Below are 24,453 nucleotides of genomic sequence, written 5' to 3' on the forward strand. Positions count from 1 at the left end.
GTCTACCCGTAGTCCAACACAAACCATCTCGCTTAGATTGGGTAGTCGCAAGGCAACTGTTTACTGCGGACTCAATCAAGTTTGTAGCTTCGTTCGCGAAATTCAATTCTTCGGGGGCGTACGGAATCTTTTCAGCACTCTTACAATAGGCAGAAGTTTTTGGTTGATGAGGGATAGCTTTGCACTGGCGTATACCCTTGAAATATAATGGTTCGCGAAGGTGATATTTATATCCAAGGTAGGAAGGAAGGACTATTCACTGGCAAAATCTGTCTGGTCAATTAGTCTAACTTCCTTTTTACCAAAAGGTATGGAAAAGGTCTTGGATCATGGAATAAGGTCGAAGGACCCCTGCATGCGAACAGATCAACTAATACTGCTCTGTACCAGTGGACTTTGGAGATACAGAATTCGCTGGAAGAAGGTGAAATAATGTTATACGCCTTCCTAGACATCGAAGGGGCTTTTGACAACACGTCTCACAAGAGCGTAGCCAGAACGCTGGAGAAGAGGAACGTGGCAGCACCAGTGCGCAGATGGATAGAGGTGGTACTACGCACCAGAATAACTGAAACCCACAGTAGGCGATACCAGGATTCGTCTCCACAGGGTGGAGTGTAACACCCCTGTTATGGAGCCTTGTCGAAGACCACTTACTAGTTAGGATAAAGGCTCTTGGACACATGTTTCCAAATAGGGATCACATCCCCTTACTAGCACCTAGTAGTATATTGGAACTTATCAATATGGTGGGTCGAGGTGAGTCTTTGTGACTTAGGAGAGAGCACAATAGTCAAATCGTTTTTGTTCAAAAAATTGAAGGCTCTACTACATATTTCATACTTTAAGTGTATCTTTTTCATGAAATTACTGGACGAAGGGCTTCTCTCTTCTTTTCTTCCACTTCTCTGCGAACGCCAAAGCGACCAGGAAGTCGTTAATTTTCTTGCAGGGTTATTATGAATGAGTATTTAAAAAATAACGCATCTACTTACATTTATCTACATTTAAGTGTGCGGGGTGCCCTTCGCCCTTCAGAAAGTTCGCACGATCGCCAATACGTTAGTGTTTGTGCCTCGCATAAGTTTTTTCAATTTCAGTTGGGGGCCATGCGTGACTGTGGCTCGGCACTTGAAGTCCCGCATTCTCCGCGAGCAAACAATTGCTTATGTACGATCAGACGTACATACATATATATATGTATGTATATGGATATACGGGCACTTTTGCGTCCAACTAGCGGCCCCTCGAAGTGGCAATTCGACTGCGTTGCGCTTTATTTCGCTGCTTACTGTTGTTGTTTGTGGATTTCAATGAGACTAGTTTTTGTGTTGTTTGCACTATTTTGAAGTGCCAACAATAAAAAACAAAAACAATAAAATTAAGAAAAAATAAAAAGTCAATGCAAAAATATAGAAGAATAGGATAAATATGACTGCACCAAGTTTTGTTGCGCCGTCGAACTGGTTCGCCTTTTAGTAGCCGTTGCACGTTCTCAGGTCTCAGCCAACGAGTGTCGAATATCGCTGTCGTTGCGCCGCACCGCATGTGTTGATTTGACCATAGATGGCGACAACCGCTAGCCAAACGCACAGACAGCACCGCACCACAGCGCCCTCCCCTGATGGCACAGCAATTCCATTCATTGGCCAAGACGACGACGTTCGTTGCCTTCGCTAGAACAGCAGCGCTCGCTCACACTTAACCGCTTCGCGCCGGCAAACTGAGTCCGATTCGATTGAATTGCATGCAACACTGTTGCCACTGCCTTCGCGCTTGCGACTGCAACATGTCGATTCTTGCCGCTTGCATGCGGTTGCTGCATCAGCGCCACATCGCTGGGATTCCTTTGTGCCATTCCACAGATGCCACAACAGCCAACCAGCTAACAAGCGAGCAAGTAAGCGAATTTTTTCTGCGCGCACTTTGCTGAAATGCTGAAAGAAGGCGAACTAGCCACATAAAATACACACACACACACGCACACTTGTCGCTGCTATTGGTGGTATGCGTGTGTGTATGTGTTTTGCCGCATTTGTGCACGACAACGTGAAATACCAAACGGTGAATGCAGCGATATGAGCGTTCGCTTGTTGTTCAGCTGTATCCGGGAAGCAGAGGCAGCGGCGCGTATCTGCGAAATTCTTTGCCGCGCACGAAAAGCTTGCGCCATGTTGCAGTCGGCGGTGAGGATGTGAGCCAAGAACAAGAATGTGGTGGACAAAAACAAAAGCCAAATGACTGGAGGAACAATAAAAAATTGTAAACGCAAAAGCAAAAATAACAAGTAAGGAAGCGCTAAGTGCGGGTGCAACCGAACATTTTATACTCTTGCAACTTGCACGAATCAAAGCAGGGAAATACCTAAAAGTGCATAACGTCAACCAGATGGTCCAATCACGCTCTCTAATTTTCATTGAAATAACTCACATATGATATATCCAGCTTAAGGTTACTCGGAAGTGAGGGCTCAGGCAAGTTTTAACCCACGGGAACTCATTTTCGGTTAGCAGAGTTATTATTATCAGGAAAAAAATGTCTCTGAATTTCAGTTGTAAATCTCATACATGTCTTATAGATGCTGAGTCCACATATTCGGTCGATTGATTTATTCGCAAACTTTTATCCCGTGATTTTTTGGAAAACGAAAGAATCACCGATTTTATTGTGCTATATGGGAGATAGGAGTGATTGTAGTCCGATTTCGCCCAGTTTCGCACTTTGACATTGGAATGTTGAAATCGGTCGAGCAGGTCCCGAGATATGTGATTTAATCTAAAACGGGGCGGTGCCACGCCCATTGTCCAATTTTTACCACGGCTCTTCTAAAGTTATCTAATACCATTCCGGGGGTAAAATTTACTGCCTCTGTCCCCTAGTGGGTGTGGCAGTGATCCGATTACGTCCATCTACAAACTCAGCCTTAATTTTTTGCCAAGGAATATGTGTTTCATCAAGATATCTTAATTTTTACTCAAGTTACAGCTTGCACGGACGGACGGCCAGACAGACAGTCACCCGGATTTCAATTCGTCTCATCATCCTGATTATTTCTACATACATAACTCTATATCTATCTCGATTAGTTTTAGGTAATATTTACCAACATTAGGTGAACAAAACTATTATACTCTGCAGCAACAGGTTGCAAGGGTATAAAAAGTAAACGAATGAACGTAGAGAAAATACAATAACAAGAAAAGCAATTAAAGCTACGCTGATAGGTGGAGTTTGTGGGCAGTGGCAGTTAGCACGCAGCAACTAAGTGGGTATCAGCAGTGTTGCCAAACAGTCGATTTTTATGCCCAAAATAAAATTGTAATATTTACAATATTTTTTAATTGAGAAAATTGGAGAACAAAAACAAATTTTTAACATCGAAAATTGTTTTAGTGTTCGACAAAATATTCTCCATTGAACTAATTTCCAAAGCACTTTTCACACTCTGATGGAAATACATACCTCCAAAACATGCCTTTTGAGCGCATCAACCGATCTTGCAATATTAGTTACAGTATGCAGCATCAATAGTTTCCGGAAATACGACTGATTTTGGAGCACCTTCCTTAAATTCGTCTTGGAATGTTCTACGACCTCGATTAAATTCACCATACAACAGATAGATACTGATCCTTGATGGAGCTTTGTCGCCAAACACTGAATTAAGTTCATCGATGCACTGTTGTTAAGTTAATCCATGTCGAAAATTGTGAAAAATAATCGCTTGAACATTGAATTCCATTTTTTGGTCGAGAAGAATATTTTAAGTTACTGTAAAAAACACAAAAAAGCTCATATGTAAAAACGTTCCGTGTATGAATACCATCAAAATTGTCAAAATTTACGATAAAATTGTTCTCTCGCCGATATCGGATCCCTATAGCACATACTTAGCTGCCATACAAATTGACAGATCAAAGTAAAATTAGAAATCTTTTTATGTATTTTTGTGCTATAAGAAAAGCACATGTAAAGGGTATTATAGCTTTAGTGCAGTTTTACTTTTTCTTGCTATATTTTGTAATTTAAATAAACATTATCGCCCCAACAAATTGTTTACCGTCAAAAAACAGTTTAAAAAAAAAAAAAAAAATATTTTTCTATTAAAAAATCAACCACTTTTGCCTGACTCCGCCTAAACAATGGCAACACTTGTAGCAAGTAGGCGGTAAGCACAGTTTCTCTTATGCATGCGCCCATCGTCCGCACCACCTCATCCACAACCTTCGTTTGCCTTTAGTAAAACGTCAGAAAAAAATCGGAAAAAAATTGCGCGCGGAACATCAGGTGTTGCTGTCCGCTACCGGCCACGCAACAAACTTGCCATTGTTGCTTGCTATGCAATTCGCCGCGACACATCGAACAGCTGAACTTGCAGTCGCAGCGACGCACACAAGAACACACGTCGCCGTCGACAGACGTCAACGACCAATATTGCTTTTGCTACTTCGGTGTATTGGCACAACTATATTTGTGTGCGTATGTGCATGATTGTGCTTGCGTTTGTGCCGGCGACTATTGCTGCTAGCGTTATTGCCTCCATCGCGGCGCGACGACGTACGACGTACTCGTGAATTCCTTGCCTCGTTTCGGAATTTGTTTGTGTTTTGCGGTCGCAAGAATTTTTCGTTTTTCCATTTGGCTTGGCCATTGAAACGAGTGTAGTCGCGGCGTGTTGTTCGTACTTTAATTGGCAATGAAAATTCCAAGTGTTTTTTCGCGTATTTATTTTATATTATTTTTTCGAAATATATTTCATAGCGCTACGTTGTGTTCGTAAGCTTTCGTGATTGTACATTTGCGCGCATTTTATTGTGCAACTTGAAGAAATACGAAATGTGTTCACACACAAAAAAAAAGCAGTCATGGAAATAACTAGTGAAATAATAATAACAAACCGTGAGCGGCTGTCGGCACACAGCTGAGGAGGACCGCCTCTGTCAGCGGCACCGAGTTCGTTCATTCGTTCGTTTGTTTTAAGTGTTGGGGCGGCGCGTTCATTACATTGCATTAAATATAAGTTATTTATTGTTGCACAAATGCATGCACGCCGGTGTATAGTGTATTTTATAGTGCGGGTACTTTGCGTAAGTTGCAAGCGGAGTTGGGTTGTTTGCGCGTGTGTGTCGGTGCAATGAAGTTAAGTGAACTAGCCGGCAAACCGCCTTTGGGCTGCCTACATTAATTGAGCCCAGTTAAGACGCTGCGTGCTGCTCAAATATTGTTTGTTGTTTGTGTGATTCGTAATTCCTAGAAATAAATTAAACGCAGTGTGTTTGTGTGGCTTTGGGGGCAAGTGGTGGTGATGAAATGGTGCAAAAAGCGCGGCTAACAGTAAAAAGTTGCGCCAAGAAGCAGCAGAATGTCAAAATAAGAATGTAAATACAGACGTACAAACATATGTATATATGCGACGAGTGGCAATAGTGTGCTTAGAATACAGTGAAGTGAAGTTATTTGCTAAAAGTTATTGTGTGGAAAAAATTAAAAGGAAAAAATTATAGAAAATTAAAAATAAGAAATCAAAAAGAAAAAATTAGAAGAAACTAAAAATTAAAAAGGAAAATATTAAAAAAAAAATTAATAGAAAAAAACTAGAAAATTTAAAAATAAAAAATAAAGTCAAATAAAGTTAAAAAAATAACTTGTTTAATAAAAAACGGCCAGCTATCACCCTTTAAAACAATTGTGCATACAAACATACATAAGCATCTACATATCCTACGTTATATCGGTATACTCCTCCCACACCTCCGCAGCACAGCAGTGACGTTGTAAACAGCAGCGCTTTGTTTTTATTGTCATTACAGCTGCTGTTCACGCTTTGCTTTCCGCCTCCATGCGCGCACCATATTCTTGCACATTACAATAACTTTGTTGCAACAATTCAGTGACATTTCGATTTTTCCACATTCGCTGGCACGCACACAGCCACACAATTATTTTTGCATCGTTTTTTATCTCTTCATTGTCACTTTTGGCATAAACAGTATTGCAACAGTTGTTGAATTCGCCGCGTTTTTATGATTTGTTTTGACTCTTCGATTTGTGCAACAACAACTCTGTCTAGAACGCACATGAACAGTGTTAGTCGCTGATATAAACAAACCAATACAAGTGAAACATTTTTTTGCACAGTGGGCGTTTCTGGAGTTACAGCAAATTTTTGAGGTAAGTGCTTATTACGAATTAGAATATTTAACTGAAATTTTAGAAAATCAGTATGTATTAGCCTGATTATTTTGTTAAAAATTATAACTTTATTATGCTGAATTTTGGAGTATTTCTTAATTTACTTAAATTTCTTTTTATTTCTACTGAAATGTTCTTTATATTTGCTTTTCATCTTTCGTGCTTAAAAGTGGTCACGTGAGTCATTAAATAATATATGTACGTATTAACTTTTAATACGAATATTTCAATAATAATTTTTTTCGATTATTCCTTAAGGATGTACTTCGATTTGACCTTATTGGAATTATTTATCTTTACTAAGTTTTTCGCAATTAATTTTTAAACTGTTTTGGCATGTACTGATTCTTTAATGACTTTAAAAATAAGTTTAGAAGTTAACTAGGTTACTTGAAGTTTATCAAACACACCATATAATTGCACCCTATCACATATGTAAGTATGTAAATCAATATGTTTCATACTTAGAGACGACATCATTTTATAATTGAGCTTTTAGAACTATTCAACTATACTCACATATAAGGTCCCCTATCGTTTCCGCGGCAATCGGGTCTACGTAACCACAACGAACCCGGATTTCAAGCACAAAGAGCTCTCAACGTGGCAGCATTACTCAAAATTAATTCAGAGATATTTTCTTCCACTACAACAGCAACAAAGATTCGCTTTTGAATAGTGTTCAGGTATCCTTCACTCTGAAAAAGTTCTATAATGTGAGAACAAATGATAAAACGTGCGATAAACGCTGTGATAGCCTGTATGGTTTTGAAAAAGTGAAAGAATAAAACATTAGCTCTTGTTTAATTTCCAACTAGAAGAGGATATTTAGCTCCACTTTCCCCTTGACGCACCTTATTAAGCGGGACTTAGTGTTCAAAATTAATAGAAATCTCTTCTCGTTGTCCTTATTTTATTTCATTTATTTTTTCAGACTATATACATACATGTTAAATGTTTATACTAACTTGAAGGTACTTTAGGTCATTATATCGAAAGTTTTTGCTAAGTTCTGAACAACTAAACATGCAAGAGTTCACACATTATCGAAAAAAATATTTTTCTAACATTATGTTTCACGGAAGCCCTCTTCTGTTTAGTTTTTACTGGATGTCATTTAAAAAGTAGTGATAGCAGGACTACTTCAGGTCCTCTATTACGTCACCCCACAATTAAATCACAAATATACCTTCGCACAGCATTTTGAGAATTGGCTAAAGTCGTTCAAATATGGTTTGTAACCTCCAGAATGTTATAGACAGTGCATAGTTTTTGAGATAATGAAATTTAGAGCACCTTCATTTTTCTTAAGAAACTATTTATTTGTCGGAACTAATATCGAACTAGTAGAACATTTCCTTGCCATACAATCTGAACGATCAAAATTAAGCTCTTGAATCAGATTTTTTTATTTGACAATGTTTTTTCATGATTTTAAGGGGTTACATGGGTTTCCTTGGTTTTAAGCTCGGCTTTTGCCACGCCATTTCGATGACCCCTCGGAAAAAAATGATCTCACGTTGGCAGCATAATTCCTTACAGGATAAACTTAAGTAAAAATAGTTGTTTTAGTTAAAACCTTAACTTAGAATTTGGACTAAGGAAAAAAAAAACTGAAAATTGGATTTTTGGCAGACACTTTCACAAAAATATGAAAAGTTCAAATCGAAAACAAAATCCGTCGTTCAAGTCTTTAAGAATTGTATCCCAAAGACCTATGTAAGATCACGTGAAGATCGGTTGAGTAGTTTTCGAGAAATCTTGCCAACCGACTCCAAAAACAGAGTTTCGAGCAAAACGCGTTTAAAGACGTCGCACTTAACCTAGCAAGCCTCGAGCGCACAAGTTCTCAAGGTTGTATCTCTACAGGTGTTGTAGGATTTAATAAGACAATAAAAAAATTCGATTTTTTGACACCCGTAAACCCATGTAACCCCTTAATTTCTGATATATTTTTTTCTTTGCTTTATTAGTATTCTCTACATATTCTCTGCTTTGCATACATTAATTGTAGTCTTCGCCCACTGTGCCAAGTAAATTTACATTCACACAAAAATTGTCAGCAACTTTTCAAGTGTGTTTATATACACACACACATATATACATAGCGTGTATTTTACTATCAACAAAAGTCACATCACGTTTCAGCTTGTCCATGTCACTGTGGCACAAACATTCACGCACTCGCGACCACCAGCCCCCACAACAAACAACAATGCAACCAAAAGAAATTCGCACTTCGCCGCAGCTGCGCAATGCGTTGCACGTTTGCTGAATAACGCAAGCAGTAGTTGCACTGTCTATAGCATTTCGCTCGCACTCAAACAGTCATCCAATCGGTATTTATACCGTTGTATGCACACCTGTAATTATGTTTATACGCATGTGGAGCCATAGTCGACCGAAGGCGAAAACAAGTGATTTCACTCGCACAGCGCGCAACAGCTGACAACACTTGCCGCCACTATATGCGTCTCGCTCGCACTATATATCTGTGGCGTATACATACTATAGAAATATTTTAGATATTTTCGCCGCGCATTCTTCAGCGCATTTTTCCGGCACATTTCTCTAACATTCCACAAATATTTGTAGTAGAAATTTTGTGTGTATAGTAGAATATGCCGTTAGATGAGTTGCGCATATTTGGTGCTAGGTGGCGCACTAAGCAATCATAATAATAAACTGGTTAAGAGCGAGAGAGAGAGAGAGCGGGCGTATGAGTGAGTGCGGGTAAAGAGTGAAAGAGCGCTGGTGGGTGGTGTTGAGTGAGTGGGTGGTTTTCTCTCTTCCTACACCCTCCCCCTTCAGGGTTTGTGTCGCAATGAGTGAAATGCGCGCCTTGAGTGAATAACTTTGAGTCCTGAGGTAATAAGTAAGTTTCATGCTCAAAAACCAGAAAAATTAATCAGTTCGCCAGGTGAATTTGTTGCCGTCTTTTTGTGCGTTTTAACGCTATTAGCTTTTGTCTTGTTGCCACAATTGTTGCCGTTGATCATGTTGCGCTGCGGTGTGCGGTCGTCGGTGGCAATGCTATAAAATGTAATATGTAAGAGTTGTTTATTGTATCTTAGTGTATTCGTATGTGTGTGTGTGTGCCTGTGTGTATTACTTGTTAGCTTCATTCAACAGAAGTTTCTGATTAACTGGATCCATTTTATAGCTTGTTTGCAATTGAAAATGATCTTGCTGTCAAGTTGTTCTTGTTATTGTCATTGTTGTTGTTGCTGTTGATGGTGATGCTTGATTGTTGCTCTTCATGCTGTCATTGTCGATTATTTGTGGCATTAACATTAAAACTGACATAAAACCAGTCTGGGATTTTAGCTTTGAGAAGAGACTGATTTCAAAATTGTTGTTGTTGTTGACAACTATTAATCAAAGTTTAATAACTGTTATCATATACTTATGCACGTACATTTTTATGTTGAATTTTTGTATATTCTCTTATGTATAATTGTATTACAATGAACAATTTTTTACTTGCAACATTTTGTTGCAAAGTGTTAAAGATCTCTAACATCATTTGTAAGTTATTATTTACATTTAAACTCGTATTGTTAAATATTTGCTTATTCGATGTTTTGTTATTGACGGCTATTAGAAATTCTGTAGCTTTTTGTTAAAATGACATAAGTCGACTTTGATTAATTTAGAAAATTTCAGTTATTTTAACTGATTTTTTCGAGACTCGACGTTGTTTTTTCACAATTAGATGCTTTCTTATTGGCAGCTATTAAAAATTCTGTAGCTTTTTGTTTTTAAAATGGTTAAGTCGACTTGGATTAATTTAGAAAATTTTAGTGATTTTAACTGATTTTTTCGAGACTCGACGTTGTTTTTTCACAATAAGATGTTTTGTTATTGACGGCTATTAGAAATTCTGCAGCTTTTTGTTAAAATGACTTAAGTCTATTTTGATTAATTTAGAAAATTTTAGTTATTTTAACTGATTTTTTCGAGGCTCGTCAAGGTATTTTTCACAAATAAAAAATTTTATAAATTATGGAAGCTTCTAATTACAATAGAATTCAAAGAAAAAATTTCGTAATTTTACTAAGAGATTAAATGGTTAACTTAGTTTATTTCGACTTAAGGATTATATCAACGAATTGAAAATTATCTTGAAAAATTGCAGTCGCTTTGGCAATTAGTTTCGGAGATATGAGCGCATTTATGAGATTTTTTTAACTTAAAAACTTAAAGAAAAATATAGTTTGCAGAAAAAAATGACTAATGATGATCATGTACTTCAAGCATGACCTCTTCCGGGATAAAACAGCATCTTTAAGTTCAAATTTCGAAAATTTAATTTTTTTGACTTAAGTCGTTTTAGCGGTTAACGGCTGCCATTCTCATAAAACAGTTCATATATAAAACACATACACAAACATACACACTTACAAACATACACAAAAACAAATACATATTAACGCAAAGACTATTTGTTTTCATTGTTATTATTGTTGTTGTTGCTACTTTCCTGCTGTTAGGTGTTGGCTCATCATTCATTCACCTTCCAACTGTAGGGGCAGCAGCCACCACAGCATCACATTTACCTAAATACACAGATGCACACACACATACACACATCCATAAAGCAGCACGACTTTATTGTTGTACGTTGATTGTTGTAGTACTCATGCATCAATATCTTTCTGTTTCGGTCGACAAGAGCATTGCTAAGATTTCTTCTTGCACCACACGAGTGTTCATGAGCTTTTGTTGTTATTGTTGTTGCTGCTGTTGCTGTTGCACCTAGCCTGGTAGTTGTAGTTGTTGCTATAGTTCTTGGAAAACAGCGAACATCTGCTGTTTCAGTCGCTGTTGTTGTTGTTATTGTTGTTTGGCCGCCACTCTTGAAGATTTCTAAAGATGTCTTTAAAAGCGCTCTGTTGTTTTTGTTATTGTCCGGTCTGGCCTTGCATCAAGTGTGACTTCTACTACTTTGTGGCCAAGAGACCCGCTTCAGTTGAACAGCTGCACCCGCTTTTTAACGCTTTTGGCCATTCGTGGCGCAAAGTGGAAGCGTAGAATGTGCTAGGTGTATGTATGCATGTGTGTATGTTTGTTTGTACCTCGCATTCGTACTTTCATGGAATTGTGTTGCCACTTTGGAACGGAGTATAATAAACATTTTTAGTAGAAAAGGAAGAAATCTTTCCCTCCCTCCCTCTTTCCTTGCTGTGTGCCTTGTTGCTTTGGCTTCTATTTCATGACAATCAATGCAAATTGTTATTGTTATTGCTTCTGAATTGTAAAGTTACACAATGTTGTTAATATTTGCTGATATTCCATAAGCTTCGCAATGAGGTGGCTTCATCATTCATTGAAATTGTTGCGTTGTGTTGATTGGCACTTTTCGTGGAGTGTTGGTGACATCTTTATATTTGTTTACCAGTTGCGTTTATTGATAGTTTATGATGGTGCAAATAAGAAAAAAGTGTTAATTTTGGTTCCACTGAAGCTATACGAGTAATAGGTGTGTCGGTGGTCTTGTAGCATAAAACGATATGAAAAGATATTTATCTCGATATTTTAGTGGTCCGATCTGAACAAAATTTCCGCGAATTTAGTGCTGCTGGATAATAATACTATATAGGCCAATTTCGTGAAGAAGTCTTGTCAAATAAAAAAGTTTTCCATACTAGAAATCGATTTTGATCGGTCAGCTTGTATGACAGCTATATGCTATAGTTATCCGATCTAAATAATTTATTCGAAGGCTAATCCACTGCCTTGGACAATAACCAATACCAAATTTCGTGACAAAATCTCTTCAAATAAAAAAGTACCTTGTCAAATTGGGAAGGTTTGGCGTAGAAGGACTTGGGTTTGATCGGTCTGTTTGCATGACATCTATATATTATAGAGATGCGATTTCGGCGATTCCGATAAATGAGCAGTTTCTTGTGAAGATAAGGACGTGTGCGAAATTTTACATGGATATCTCAAAACTGAGGAATTGAGGGATTCGAGTCTATATCGACAGACTGACAGACCTCGTTAAATGACTCAGCGCGACCCCATTTGAACACCTAAAGTGTAGTGAAATCTTATACCTTATCTCTTGTAACGCAGAGCAGACTTCTTATACTTTTAGGAAACAACTTTGGTTTTTAAGTCGCTGCACTCTGTTGGTCTCGTCATAATGTTTGTTCCACTTATTGTTTCATCTTTTTGAGATTCAACATTCTTCGATAGTTCCTCCGAAGAATTTTTCATATGAATAGGTAGAGAGTCCCCAATTCATGTAAATTTTTTACAGAATTTTACTATCGAACACTTCAAGATCTCCTCTTCGACCTCTTCTTGTCTAAAACTTTGAGACTATAACTGTTAACCTATCTAGTTGTGTGAATATAACGGAATGCCTAAAAATTAATTTTTCCCATCCTACATTTAATGTACTGTCTAGAGGAATGTGGATCCACTTTCTGTCCAAAGATTATTCTCTTTAGATATATTTGCTTTGTCAAACGTCAGATGCATTGGAGTCCTTTTTTAATCAACTAATCTGCTTGTTCAGCCTTGCAATCCAACGCAGAATCACTCTTGATAACAGGTGCTTTGGACTGAGTAGGAAATTGAAAAGTAAAATCCTCTCCTAATGAACAAAGACCAAACTCGACAAGTCACTCATCATTTCCGTCCTGCTATATGGTGCGGAGGCAGGGACAATGACATCATCTAATGAGTCGGCCTCAGGAGTATTCGAGAAAAATGTTTTGCGGAAGATTTATGGTCTTCGATAAAACGATTAGCTGTACGACATATACGGCGACATTGACATACATAGTTCAGCGAATCAAGAGACAGCGACTGCCCTGGCTAGATCATATTGTGCGGATGGAAGCAAATACTCCAGCTTTGAAGATTCTCGATTCTGTACCCGCCGGTGGAAGCAGAGGAAAGTGAACCCCTCCACTACGTTTGAGTGATCAGGTGGAGAAGAACCTTACTGACTGGCGCTCGGCTTGGCTGGTTAACTCGGCTATAACCGCGTAAGCGGTGTCTAAATCAGTAAAAAAGAAGAATCTGTTTTTGAAATATATTTAAATTTTCCAACTATTCTTATCAAAACTTCCAGTAATGGTTTCTTGATGATCCGCAGAATTTCTTACAATGATCGTACTCTCACTAAAAACAATTGGCACATCCTTTAGATGGTATTGGCAAGGACCGTAGAGGTATACCTGCAAAGTCCAACAGAACATCCAGGGTCGGTGTGATGTCTTCTTGTGTTGTATCATGGTGGTTTAGTGTACAGAAAAATGGTGTGGTGTTTTCATAATGTTTCTAAATACCTGTCAAATTTCTATTTTTTCTATTCAACTAGTTTATGTGTTCGAAACCTTAATGTTAATAAAAGTGTGTATATTAATTTATTAGTAATTTTATATGCAGGACTATACATAAGTATATCATTAATGACTGTGCGAAAATACTCTCATCTCTTCCATTCCAAAATATTATCCATCGTTTATATGAATGTAAAGCTTTAAGCTTATCAGAACATCGATTAAGTGATCCTCGCATACATTCGGCTACTAATTAATCATCTGTGCCATCGAACTTGATCTTCAGTACTTAAATTTCGACAGTCATTAACGTTGGCTTATTTAATGAAAATTAATGATCGAATTTCCTCACTTTATAGCTATCCATACCTGTGTACGTATGTGTGTAAGTATGAAAGTGTTGCTTGGGTGGTACAGTAGCAAAGCATACCCGAGAGAACTTTGAGAAGTTAATGACTTCTAAAGGGTGATCCATTTCGAGGTTTCTTATTTTTTTTTTTTAAGAAAAAACACAGAAATTTCAAATTTAAGGGGGAATGTTTATTATCACTCGAAAGAATATTCATTGGCATTTATTTTTTGAAGATTATCTCTTTCAAATGTTATCCGCGGCTACGTCTCAGTTGGTTCAACCGTTGAGTCCAATTTTCGACACTCATAATGTTTCGCTTGAAGACCTGAATCAAAGCGGCCGATTATGTCGACTATAAGTTGATGGAAGCGCGCGAAACACATTCTTTACAGAACGTGAATTTTCGTAATAAAGTTGAAAGATTTGTAAACGTTGTTAGGGCGTAAGTCATTTCATGATGGAATGTTAAACAATACTGAACGGTGTTGGTACCGTTTGGTATGTTGGGTTTTGCAATGGTCAATGCCCCGTTATGGTAGCTGTAAGTCGAAATATACTTTTAATAAGTCCTTAACTCCCGTCTTGTCATAATTTGTCCATATCTGTTTCGCTCTCTTGCATTTGGTTATAGATTTCCAGAACAGATGGAATGCTATTTGTGCAAATTGAGCTCTCTCTTGATAGTTCCAATCGGGAATCTCTGGATTAGTCTAGAGAGACTCCTGATTGGCCAAATCGTCTGCTTTTTCGTTGCCGAAATTGATCCTATGACCGAGAACTAAAATTATAGACAAGTGATGCTGCCTTCCTACATTTGTGGACCATTCGGAAATAACTTTTTCGCGACGATACGGCTGGCAATGCCGCTTGGCTATCTGTATACATGGTACCCTGCTGTATCGTTCCGCAGCTATTCAATAGAGGTGGAGGATCTGTTCAGAATTTAATATTATAAATTTTGTGGATAAGAAGACTTGCCATTTGAGGCGATATCAAAACCAAGATATAACCTCTCTAACTCTTTAAGTGATGATCAGAATGCTTTGAGATACCATTGATTGTATATCTCGACCCTGAGGGTTAAGGAACTTATTATACGATATGAAATAAAGCTACAACGTCCCTCCAATGAACTAAGTATTTGTTGAAGTTAAAAGAGGTTGTTACCTGATAAGATTTTGGATAAAAATACTTAACTCTAAGCTATCAGTTGTTATAAGTGGGCGAAGCAATGGCTTTAAATGAACACAAATCACGGGAAATAGTAAAGAAGCTGAGGAAAAATATAGGCTATAATTCAACAAACACTTCGACTGCATTTTAAAATATTCGGCACAATTTTATAAATTTGATTTTATGACAGAAAGAGTATTTTTAATTGAGTGAGTTTTTGTTTGAGAGAACATGTTTGAGTTGAGTGGTTCATTTATGAGTACAAAATTGTTGCCTAAAAATTACCAACTGTTAACTTAACGTGAGTTCACTCAATTCTAATGAATAAGTCAAATAATTTCATATTTGAGTAATAATCTCTGAAATAATTTGCCGAAAAAATTCGTGATTTTTGAACTTGCGCATTTTCGCCAATTTCTCTTTCACTCAACCTTTTCGCACTCACTCAAGGCACGATTGAGTCTCTACTCAATTGTATGTGTGATGAAATCACATACACCCACACATAAGCACCCTTAAATGTGTACTTAGTAAATGTTGGCGACCGCCATGCTAACATATTATTATAGTGAAATTGACGACGGCACTTCGGTAATTTATGTATGCGCTTTCTTGTTGTATTTGCGTAAAGCGTGCACACACAAGCGATCAAACATGGCAGTCGGCCGAGGATAAGCCAGCGAAAGCAACTGTATGCGCGCGTTCGGCTGTGTGTGTGTGTGTGTGTGCGAGTTAGTTGGCGCACGAGGATATCCGCTCAAAGGACCTTTCAACGCCACGTCTTTATAAAATACGATAGCGTTTATCACCTACTCACAAATCGCCACCCCCGCACAAATCTACGCTCGGGGCCATTTGCTGTTTGCACAGTGCCTGTCCTCTGACCGACGAACGGTGTAACTGCCGTACGTTCGGTCGGCCAGCCGGTCGTTCGTTCGCTTGTGCGCTGGCTGCACGTAGCGCGCGCGAAGGAGGCGGGGCGCGCACGTTGGTTCTTTCGCTCGTTCATTTGCTGGCTTCTCTACTTGTGCACTGCATCGTTGTTGTTGCTGTTGTTGCGCTTGCTGTTGCTTTGCCTTTTGGAGCACACGCGCCGCCACTTAGTCTTCGTCCTGCTTGCGTTGGCGCCTCACCACCGCTCGCCGCGCCTCGCCGCATTCATGGCTCTGCCTCTTAGCACACATTTGTATGTGCGAACGTGACACAAACACTAGATTAATTTTTAAATGCTTTTTTATTGGTGTTCTTCGGGGAGAGCTTTGCGTGACCCCCCCTATCCAGCAAGCGCCGGCGTGCAATCGTGCATAAAGTGAGGCGATCCGAGCGGTTTGTACGTACAACCGGAAGGACGTACGCACACCGAGACCGAGACCGAGAGTGTGTTGCCGTTGAGTTATGGCAGGTTCTTTCGTGTAACTGTTGTTGTTGTTGTTATTTCTTGCAATGCGCACGAGTGTTTTGTTGCTGGCGCTGTGGAGCTCCTAACTTCGATTTCTAGCAAAGTAAGTGCGGAGGAGGCGGACTGCTTAGACAGCCAGCAACATATTGTTGTCAGCGAGCATGAAATCGAGATGTTTTTGGGCAACGCAACCGCTAGCACCCTGCCCCCGGTATCTACTTTCCATTTTCGTTGCTGGTAGCCGTCGTCGTCGTTCATCATTTGCTGCTGTTAATGTGTAATTTCTCGTGCTCGTAGGCGACGGAAGTGCGACGAGTGTGAGTGTAATTTGGAGCGGAAGTGAGAGTGCAAAAACGGTTTTAGTGAGTAGTTTATGCGCTGCAGCGAGGTTAGAGACTAGTGAAATGGTAACGGAGTTAGGAGTCACATAGTGGACTATGTGGGTAGTTGAAAGCCGTGAGCAAAAATTAGAGTGTAGGAGCAGGAGACGGTACTCGTAGCCGCTTGCTGTGGATTTACGAGTGCGCTTTCAGTAGAGTAAAGAAGCTTGAATCTATTCTACTATTCGCATTTGCATATATGCCCTGTAGGAAAAACGAAAAGATTTTGGGGAGGTTGTTTTTATATATTTTCTTTAAGAGATGACGAGATAAGGAGATAGTGAAGTAGCAATATATTTAAAAATGTTTTGTAGCGGTTATATGGCGTTCGCAGAGGACTCTTTGGTTTTATAATATAAAAAATTGTAAAGGATTGTAGAAAGAAATCTTTAACTTGTACATTAACCATATAATCAAATTTGACCCGGACTAACCCCAAAAATTTTGCGTGCAAACGGAACCGATAGAAACAATTTCCATAGATTGTTACAATCTTTCTCAATGTTCGTAAACTTTCACCCTGGAAACAATCGCTGAAAATGTTGAAGAAGTGTGGGGAGTCTATTTTAATAGGGATACTGGATTACCACAAATCGCAGGCAATCGCAGGCAACTTTGAAAGTTTTTAAAGACTCGTAACGATTGGTTCAATACATTTGTTTTTAAATCGACTCAGTACTATTACTTTTCGGACAAATCCTGTACTTTTCGCAACACCATCACCCATCTTGAGACCCGGTATTCATTATTGGATAATATTCAACCGAATAGACCACGTCCAGCAAGCAGTGAAGAAAATATAGCAGCCGTAGCTGAAAGTGTACACGAAGACCGTGGAGAGTCGATTCGATGCCGTTCGCAGCGATTCGGACTGACATATGGAACGACTTGGCGCATTTTATGTCGAGATCTTCATTTGAAAGCGTACAAAATAGTGCAGCTTGTGCAAGAACTGAAGCCGCTCGACCTTCCCAAGCGACATCGCTTCGTTCTATGGGTACTTGAAAAATTTTAAAAAGATCCGACGCTTTCGAGCCAAATTTTGTTTAGCGATGAGGCCCATTTCTGGCTAAATGGGTATGTCCACAAGCAAAAATGACGCATTTGATACGAAGAGTAACTAAAGAGTTTCAAGAGCTGCCATTTCACCAGAAAAAACAACGGTTTGTCGTGGTTTCTGGGCCGGTGAAATCATCGATCATTTTTTTCTCAAAAAGAATGCCGGTGAGAACGGGACCGTCAGTGGCGACCGTTATCGCCATGCTAACCGACTATTTGATGCCTGAAATTGAAGCTCGTGATCTCGGCGACATTTGTTTTCAACAAGACGGCGCCACTTCCACCACATCGCATCAACCAATGGATTTAATGAGAGAACACTTCGGTAAGCAGATAATTTCACGTCTTGGGCCGGTTGACTAGTCACCAAAATCGATAACACACCGTTAGACTTTTTCCTGTGGGGATATGTAAAGTCTGAAGTCTACGCGGACAATCTCGCTCCGATTCAGGGCTTGGAGCAAAACATCATGCGTGTCATTCGCCAGTTACCAGTCGAAATGTTCTATCTGAGACGTAGCAGCGGCCAACATTTGAAAGAGATAATCTTCAAAAAATAAATGCCAAAGAATGTTCTTTCGAATGATAATAAACATTTCCCATTAAATTTGAGGTTTCTGTGTGTTTTCTTTAAAAAACTAGGGAACCTCGAAATGAATCACCCGTAGTTCCACAGACCATAGTCACTGCTTATGGCTATTATACTATAGAAAACAATTCACATTACGCATATTGCTGTATTAATGCTTCAATAATCTGTCAAAGTTGAGGAGGAACTCTCTAAGTTCGACAAATTTGTTTCAATCCCAACCAGAGTTGATCTTCCAAAAAGAAATCTTGCTTAAACCTAGGAAAATTTTAAACCTTAAGTAGAATTTTATCTGAAATAAAAAAAGGGGTGGTATGAAGTAAGATATTGTCCTCTTACTGAGTTCTTGACCCAGTAAACACCATTTCTTGTTGCATTAACTACAAAGAATCTTTGCCATTGACTATAAAAGTTCCCTCATAAAACCATATTCTTAATGCCTCTTCTTCCCAGTAGGGTATGTCTAATCTGCTGAGCGAGTGACTCCACGAACAGTAATATCACTAGACAAAGCAACAATAGCAATAAAATAAAGTAAGCGCCGCCATTGCTGCAGATAATCATGGAAAAACTCGAATGGGTAAAAGGGATTTTCTGGTATGTAGCTCGACTTGACTGCGCTCGGGCTCAATGTGGCAAAAGCGCAGAGTGTGGCAAAGTACCGTTGTGCTGCCAGCTTTATTGACGACGTTTTTTTGCTTTTGTTGTATTTGTTGTGTACAATATATGCAGTGTAATTGTTTTATTTGCTTTGCGTTGCCTATTGTTGTTGTTTGAAAGTTTTGCGTTTTTGTTGCAGTGTGTCTGTCCGTGGGTTTGTTGTCGGTATTGTTGTGGTGATGTTTTGCTCGGCTTTGCGTTGTTTTGTCGTAACTTTTCAGTTTTCCGGCGCTTCGTTCACTAAACGTGGGAGTAGTGTGTGTAGTTTTGTGTGTGTATGTGAGTCCATAGGCGGCTTATCCTGCAGTCTACACATTGTTGGTGTATACGGTTGTGTATGTTGTGGACTTGGCCGCGGGGTGTTGATACTTTCGGTCATTGGATTAAGTGGTTCGAGCTGTTGCGTCTTTTTTGGCCCAAATTAAATTGAAATTTTCGCTTGATTTCAATGATTTTCCAAATCTAAATGTTCATGGTGTGTATTGTGTGCTATATTTAGAGTCTTCCGTTGGGCGTTCTTATATTTGATTTGCGTTTCCGATAGATGTGTAGTACTATATATAGGGTGTTGAACTTTGATTAATGTTTTGTTTTTGTGGAAATTATTTCTTTGCTCCGACTTAGTGTATCTTGGGTTTTCTTCAAGTTTTACTCAAGTATTCACAAAATCTATATGCAAGCTTCTAGAGAACCGTTCACCAAAAATATATTTCAAAAATTCTATCTTCTTTGAGTACAAATCAACTATTTCCATTGAAGAAAACTGACAATGTAGCTGAAGAATAGCTTAGCTTAGGTTAGGTTAAAAGATCGCTCTTGTTATAAGCGTCAACTGTGATCTCACCTGAACATCTTAGAAGGCCGGTCCGTTGTGATACCAAATTCCTATAAATTGATCATAAAGACCCTCATAAACTTACTAAGCGCTTTGAGTCCATTATAAATTTGTTGAAAAGGTTAACGTTCCTCGTTCCTCTTTCGTATAAGCCGAAATGTTCCAACCTCATGCTTACAAAAGCTGGACAATGGAGGAAAAATTTCTTAGTTAATTCTGCCTCATCTTTCTTTATACAACTTTGATAATTTGCGTCCGACAGAGTTTTTAGCTTTACCGCATAAGAGCCTATTGGACAATGAACTCTAACCCTTACTAAGAGCAAGTATTTCATTAGGTCTTCTGGGTTCTACGCTAGATCAGAAGGATCTTTCTTCAGTCTCACAAGAGCTGATCATCGACCATCAACTAAGTTCAGCCGAGGTCCATATGTCCAACGCTACAACGTAAAAAGAAAACGGAGCCTTCAAATAGCTGACGCTTTTGAAAAGAATTTCTATCATACCAGAAATACACTCGGAAGTTCGATTTTTACAGTTACGAAAGATCGTTTTTGCAATGATTTAAGAGACGCCGTCCGAATTTGAGATCCTGAAGTTATAATTTCCGACTCCACAAAGTAGCGACGAACATAATTATTGAAGATCATCTATAATCCAATATGTGTTAGCTTCTTTTGCTCTAATTCATATTTTTATTGTTTTTCTTCTAACGGCTATCTAAACTCTAATTAGAGGTAAGGGAGACTAATTATTAATCTCAGGCCGCTAACGAGCCCTATAGAAACTTTCAGTAAAGTAGGTTAAAAGTGGTACTAAGATTCTCGTCTTCTTCTTTTGTAATTACAAACGTAGGTCGGTCTGTACCGAGAACACAAAATTTAGCCAATTGCCTCTATTCTTTGCGAGGTCATTCCAGTTGTTCATACCAAGTGGAGACAGGACCCTTTGTACTTGGTCTTTCCGATAGATGCGTGGCCATCATTTCCTCCATTGTCGTCCCTTGGTTCGATGTATCGTTTGCGAAGTGACTTCAATTGAAGATTTCAAGTACAGACAGATCCCTATGTACTTGCTCCTTTCACTGGGTGCAGGTGCACTCTTGCTTCCGTTGCGCACCTGTGGGTTTTGAATCGAAAGATCCCTTCCCATCGTCTTCCATGTGTACGATATCTCATAAACAGTGTAATCCTTGGACTTCTATTAGCTTACTTATATATATGCCACCATATAGTGCGTCATTCCAGCTTTTCCGATAATACACGCTCACGCGTATAGCTCCAAGGAACAGTTCTCTTCGATGCTCCAAGAGCTTTCTTATCTTGGTTCGTCATTTCCCATGTTTATGTGCCGTATAATAGAACGGGAATGATTATAGCTTCATATAGGGTACTTTTTTTAGTCCAGAGAGGAATCTGTTTCCCAATTGCCTACCGATCCCAAAGTAACTGTTGGAAAGAGTTATGTATTTGACACTTGATCTTCAGGCTTAGTTTGTTAGTGGTATTTATGCTGTTACCGAAATAGAAAAAGCCTTCCACTTCTACAAATTTATAGCTGCCAACAGTGAGGTAGTGCCAAAGGCGCTGGGAATCTGTGCCGCTGCAATTCAGATCAGCGACGCGTTTAATTTTTTCCATCTTTATATTGATGAAAGCGTACGATAGCGAATCTTTTTCTATAAAATCGTGCTTCGCGACTTTAATGCCAGGTTGGGCAAAGAAGGTTTCTTTGGCACAACGGTCCATGATTAAGCATCCCCAAATGGGTTGAGGCTGATCGACTCCGCCGGAGCTCGAAATATGGTTATCTGTAGTGCGAGTGCGTATCACCATGATCTAAAACCTCATCTAGTATCGAACGGATTAATTTAAATATGAAATTTTCTTCAGCAACACCCTGTATGTCATAAACATTCATCTGATATTTGGCACATATCCAAAAGGGAAAACGGTGACTTCAAAAAACTTCAAAAGGTCATGTCGTCATGATTTTCAGCGATAATTCTCAGCGTCATTGTTTAACTTAAATATGCGAAGGAGACTTGGCAAGGCATTGTGTACAACGATCTACTACATAAAGTGATAGGCAGAAATTGCTTACTGAGGATATACTACAACAACATGAGAAAAACCGGAAGCTTAACGATTATAGCAGCCGCCTTAAAACAACAACAAGAACTACAATTATAAGAGTGTAAACGATTAAGAAAGTCACACCAAGCATTTGGATATATATTATTATGCATATATGCAGATAAGTTTGTGTATATACATATATACATATTTAGTAGCTGTATATAATGTGCGCTTCTCGCCGCTGCCATTGCCACTGCGGAAAACGACCGATAGCGCATTAACTTATGCTCTTGGGGAATAGAATAGCAAAGTTAGGTGCTGCAAGAAGATTAGTGCCGGCATGAAGATGAAGGTGCAGAAGAAGAAGAAGACAGTCATTGGCAAGTTGGCTGGTATGTGATTGTGTGTTTGCGTTGTATATGGGGCAAGTGTGGAGCTATGACAGCAGTGCAGAAGAGCCCCACGAGTGGAGCATAGACGCGGAGTAATGACAACCGCGACGTTGCAAGGCGCGCTGAAGACGACGGCTGTGAGCGGGCTTTTGGCAGGAGTGAGATATATATGGGTTTGTTTTGTGCCCAAACAACGCGCGAGCTATTAAAAACGCCTCGAGCAAATGGGTCGGGCGTACAAATGGCCCAGCGACTGGTGCTGGGACGTGAGGCGCGCTGCAACTCGCAAGGGTAAAGTTATGCTGTGCGCTATGCAAGTTGCCGCACAAATAAAACGAATTAAAAGCAAGCAGAAGAAGAAGAGCGAAAAAAATGGCGCTGCAGATTTTAATAAACGCCGCCGCCGTCGTCACCGTCGCCACTGTCAGCAGTCAACTAAATGAAAAAGTAGCGGGAAATAAAATAAAATAAGTATGATATGCTTAAAGACGGGAGATGAGCATTTAAGTTGACAACACCGGCGGCTTGGGATGAAAGGCGCATAGTGGAAAAGCGGATCGGGTGCGAGGCGAATGGGAAATGCTCTTGCCGGCTGAAATGAAACTTTGGCTGCGCTGGCGCTCTCGTCGCGGCGGTGTAAGGTGTTACTCGCTTCCCGGGCTTTATTGGTTTTACGCGACAATAAAATAAAAACACGGTATATCACATGGTAATGGCACACAGAGCGTAACGGTTGGGGAGGTTGAGGAAAGTGTCAAGTAAAAAAGAATTAAGCTGGAAAACATATATAAAAGTTTTGACTCAATATCAGGCGATATACTATGGGTATTTAGACTACAAGCAGTGGTATAGTATAACCGAAAATAAAAGTTGTGGAAAATAATAATTTAAAATATTTTTTGGATGCACCATGCATCCATTGAAAGGACCAAGTGCATAGAGACCTGTCTGCATTTGAGATGCACAACTGAAGTCACCTCGCACAGGATAGGCCGACCTAAGGGTAGAAAACGAAGGAAATGGCGTCCATGCATCTATGGGAAAGACCAAGTAAAAAGATTCTTGAATGCCCTTGGGATGTACAACTGGAGTGTTCTCGCAAAGGATAGAGGCAACTGGCGAAATATTGTGTTCTCGGCCCAGCCCGTTCTACGTTTGTAGTGAGGAAAGGAGAAGAAAGCATCTAGGTATCTAGCGGCCTAAGATTAACAATTAATCTTCCTTTTACGAGCTACTTTTGGAGCCAAAAAACTTTACTTCAAAATCTCGAGTCCGACGGCGGCTTTGAAATTATTGAAAAAACGATCCTCCGAAACTGTAAAAATCGAACTGCCGATTACACGTTAGACATGCCAATATTTTCAAAAAGTTTTTGAAACGTTGGGACGATCAATCCATTATATAAGATCGACAGTATCAAAATTAGAAAAGAAGACTTTGACTTATATTTATTTGACATATATTAGAAACTTTAAACTTTTTACTACAGGCTTTAAAGAGGCCTGATATCATTAGCTGCCAACTATTTCTGTGCGCTGTGTTTGAGCTTCGATCTCTTCTGCAAAAATTTAACCGTAAAAGCAGCAACAAAAATTTGCTATTCTATTTTTGATTTATTATACCAGTTCATATTTTATTTATGCCAGTTGTTTGTTCGATTCGGTGCTCTCAATTGTCTGCCATTTTAAATAAAAGTGGTTTTACAGAAGTCGAATCCCAAAATATTGATTCATAACATCCTGTTCAAAATGAAAGTTTGTCTTAAATATCCTGTCGTGCCAACTGATCAAAATTGATTTGGACTGGTCCATTTAAACCGGGCGCGCAAATCGAATCGATAAAAACCTGTATTGGTACAACTCTTTTTTATGTTCGTGTGTGAAGTTTGATCTCAATAATGTTGGAAGTATTCAAAGAAAATACTCTCGCTGGCAACAGAGATCTCAAAATCTCCTCAACACATTTTGGTTAATCAAATTTAGACGTATACCAAAAGATCTGAATGTGACTGCAAATTGTCCATGAAAATATTATGTATGTAGAT

General features: G+C 39.1%; 1 protein-coding gene across 1 annotated transcript in view; it reads left to right on the forward strand.

Moving 5' to 3' along the window:
• The first annotated feature begins 4,665 nt into the window (after window positions 1-4,665).
• The window catches only part of LOC126759686 (protein scalloped), a 334,443-nt gene continuing 314,655 nt past the window's right edge, over window positions 4,666-24,453 (forward strand). Inside the window, exon 1 of the mRNA XM_050474699.1 lies at window positions 4,666-6,171. The gene's annotated coding sequence lies outside the window, so the exon portion shown is untranslated. The remainder of the gene's footprint in view (window positions 6,172-24,453) is intronic.

Source organism: Bactrocera neohumeralis, chromosome 5 (genome assembly GCF_024586455.1).
Source record: "Bactrocera neohumeralis isolate Rockhampton chromosome 5, APGP_CSIRO_Bneo_wtdbg2-racon-allhic-juicebox.fasta_v2, whole genome shotgun sequence".
Taxonomy (NCBI): domain Eukaryota; kingdom Metazoa; phylum Arthropoda; class Insecta; order Diptera; family Tephritidae; genus Bactrocera; species Bactrocera neohumeralis.